Source organism: Oryctolagus cuniculus, chromosome 7 (genome assembly GCF_051225735.1).
Source record: "Oryctolagus cuniculus isolate XC-2025 breed Fujian yellow rabbit chromosome 7, ASM5122573v1, whole genome shotgun sequence".
Taxonomy (NCBI): Eukaryota; Metazoa; Chordata; class Mammalia; order Lagomorpha; family Leporidae; genus Oryctolagus; species Oryctolagus cuniculus.
Window position 1 is genome coordinate 113,013,849 of NC_142873.1, and position 3,923 is coordinate 113,017,771.

Consider the following 3,923-nt stretch of genomic DNA (forward strand, 5'->3'; position numbering starts at 1 on the left):
ACAAAACCACAATCTCTACTTTTTGTGTGAAGATGCAAAGTCAGTACCTAATTACATGAGAATATAATATGGAAGATTGTGTGATGATATAATGTTCGGCCTACCAGGGTAACCTTCCTTAACCTACAAAATTTTCAAATAAAGTGAAGAAATCTAGTGGAGGCCATGATTAAGTATTTGTACTGTGAATCAAAGAAGTTGATATGTGATTCTTTATCTGTCTTTAACAATTGTATAATCTCTGGGAAGTTACTTAAAATTTGTTATTCCTCAGATACCTGTAAAATAGGAACTATGATAGAGTTATTTTTAGGACAAAGAATATTGCTTGGAACATGGCAATTACTATATAGATGTCTGCTGTTGTAGTTGTATCAGTGTTAGCAATAAGGCTGAAAATCAATGGCACAAATAATGTGCTTAGTATATTGAAGCTAAAGAATTTTTATTTGGCCTCCGCCTAGCGGCGCCGGCACACCGGGTTCTAGTCCTGGTCGGGGTGCCGGATTCTGTCCCGCTTGCCCCTCTTCCAGGCCAGCTCTCTGCTGTGGCCCAGGAGTGCAGTGGAGGATGGCCCAAGTCCTTGGGCCCTGCACCCGCATGGGAGACCAGAAGTACCTAGCTCCTGCCATCGGATCAGCGCGGTGTGTCGGGCGCAGCGTGCTGGCCGCGGTGGCCATTGGAGGGTGAACCAATGGCAAAGGAAGACCTTTCTCTCTGTCTCTCTCTCTCACTGTCCACTCTTCCTGTCAAAAAAAAAAAATCTAAAAAAAAATAATTTTTATTTGGGGCAGGAGTTTTGGCATAGTGTGATAAACTGCTACCTGCAACACCGGCATCCCATACAGGCACCAGTTGGAGTTCTGATTGCTTCAATTTCAATATAATTTCAATGGGAAAGCAGTGAAGGATGGCCAAGTGTTTGGGCCCCTAAACCCACGTGGGAGACCTGAAACAATCCCCGGGCTCTGGTTTTGGCTTGGCCCAGACCTGGCTGTTCTGGCCAAATGAGGAGTGAATCAGTTTGTGGAAGACCTCTCTCTCTCTGTCTCTCCTCTCTAACTCTGCTTCTTAAAAAATCTTTAATTTTTATTTTACTTTTATTTAATTAATATAAATTTCCAAAGTACAGCTTATGGATTACAATGCCTTCCCCCCCATAGCTTCCCTCCCACCGGCAACCCTCCCCTTTCCTGCTCCCTCTCCCCTTCCATTCGCATCAAGATTCATTTTTAATTCTCTTTATATACAGAAGATCAGTTTAGCATATATTAAGTAAAGATTTCAACGGTTTGTACCCACATAGAAACACAAAGTGAAAAATACTGTTTGAGTACTCGTTATAGCATTACTTCACTTTGGACAACACACTAAGGACAGAGATCCTACATGAGGAGTAAGTGCACAGTGACTCCTGTTGTTGACTTAGCAAATTGACACTCTTGTTTATGGCCTCAGTAATCACCCTAGGCTCTTGTCATGAGCTGCCAAGGCTATGGAAGCCTTTTGAGTTCACCGACTCTGATCATATTTAGACAAAGTCGTAGTCAAAGTGGAAGTTCTCTCCTCCCTTCAGAGAAAGGTACCTCCTTCTCTGATGACCTGTTCTTTCCACTGGGATCTCACTTGCAGAGATCTTTCATTTAGGTTGTTTTTTGTTTTTTGTTGTTTTTTGTTTGTTTGTTTGTTTTCCAGAGTGTCTTGGCTTTCCTTGCCTGAAATACTCTCATGGGCTTTTCAGCCAGATCCCCGTGCCTTAAGGGCTGATTCTGAGGCCAGAGTGCTGTTTAGGACATCTGCCATTCTATGGGTCTGCTGTGTATCTTGCTTCCCATGTTGGATCATTCTTTCCCTTTTTTATTCTATCAGCTAGTATTTGCAGACACTGGTCTTGTTTATGTGCTCCCTTTGGCTCTTAGTCCTATCATTATGACTCTGGTGGGGAGAAATAACAGGAGGTTAACACCTAATGAAAGTGTGGAGCTAACCAACTGAGACTGTGAAAAACTGAGGGTGGGTGAGGAAAATCTTTAATTTTTTAAAGATTTTTTTCAAAATAGACTCTTTTAAAAAACTTAACAAATAAAGGAGTTTATATTCAGGTTCCAGGCAGTATAAAAGATAAAGAAAAATATACTGAAATCACAAAGATTGGAAAAGTGTGACTTAAAACTGTTATTATTTGTAGATGATATAATTATCTGCCTTAATGCTTAACAAATATTTACAGACAAAATATGGGCAATAATAAAATATTTTATCAATGTAGCTAAATAATTTTTTTAATTAAATAATTATTTTTTAAAAAACCATTGCATTCCCATATATTTGAATAAGCATTGGCCCCAGTGGTGTTATTTATAAAGCCATGAGGCCTTGGACTTGTGGTTTCCTGTCTCTGGGCTTGGTGTTTTATCCACCCATAAGCTAAGCTTCTGTTCAGTTCCTGATCTGCTCCTTTCCAGTTCTGCTATGTAATGGGCTGCCAGATGTTTTTTGCCTTACTCCATGTTGCCAATGGTGCTTTGCATTTGGAAAATATGCTCTCACATCAGCTAAGTAAAATGTGTTATTTTACATGATAATTGGTTATGCTCCTTGTTTTCACCATGTTTGTAACCTGGTAATAGCAGAAATATTGAAGATACCTAGCATTTTCTCAGCTCATCAAACTTAACAAACTACTTTGATTCATATGATGAAATATTTATAAGTATATAGCAAGTATATAAATACTGTGAATACCATACAGAATATATTATGCTCAGTAAAAGAAGGATTGTCAAATAGAATTTGCAGGAACTTCTAGCCAGTATTCACCTATTGGTCACTTATATTTTCTTTTCTTCTTTGACTTCAATAAAATTATTATAAAGAGTTAAATTTTAGAAACACAACAGGCTATCAGAATAATGATTTCTTCTGCATTTCTTATTTGTGACACTTAGTTAGGCTCAGCATCTTTAATCCTAAAATATAAAATGCTCCCAAGTCCAAAACTTATTGAGTGCTAATGTGATGCCACAAGGAGACAAGTCCATGCCTGACTTCATGTGATGGGTTGAGTTAAAACACAGGTGCACTAAAAATGTTATTGGAAGGTTAAGCTTATGATCATAAAAAAATTAAAAACATGTCATTGTAAAAATTAAAAGAAAAATAACAAAGGATGGAGGGTGGGAATGAGGAAGGAAGGGTTGGGTGGGAAGCATCATTATACTATTAAAACTGTATATTTGAAATGCATGGCATTTGTTGCCTTTATATGAGTTATTTTAAAAAGTGAAAAAAAGTATATATGAAACATACACAAAATTCATGTTTAGATTTGGGGTCCATTTCTAAGACATCTCATTTATTTATATTGTAAATAATACTGAATCTGAGAAATTTAAAATTTGTAACACTTGTGGTCCAAGAACTTTTAAATATTTTTAAGATTTATTTTATTTATTTGAAAGTCAGAGTTACAAAGAGAGAGAGGAAAAGATAGAGATCTTCCATCTGCTGGTTCACTCTACAGTTGGCCACAATGGTTTGAACTGGGCCAGGCCAAAGCCAGGAACCAGAAACTTCTTTCAGGTGTCCCACATGGGTACAACTTGTGGCCATAAGGGATGCTGGCATTGCAGGGGGCCACTTAACTCCTTATGCCAAAATGCCAGTTTTGGTCTGAGCATTTTTGTAAAGGATACTTAACCTGTAGTGTTTGTTGCATGAGTGATTGAGTGAACAACATGGAACAGAGAAGAGGAGAGTGAGAGGTGAGATATTTCAGCAAATCTATGAAAGACTATGCAGGTAGAAAATTCCATTTTCATTATGATCAATTGTGAACTGAAATTGATCACTTGGACTAGTGAGATGGCATTGGTACATGCCACCTTGATGGGATTGAATTGGAATCCCCTGGTATGTTTCTA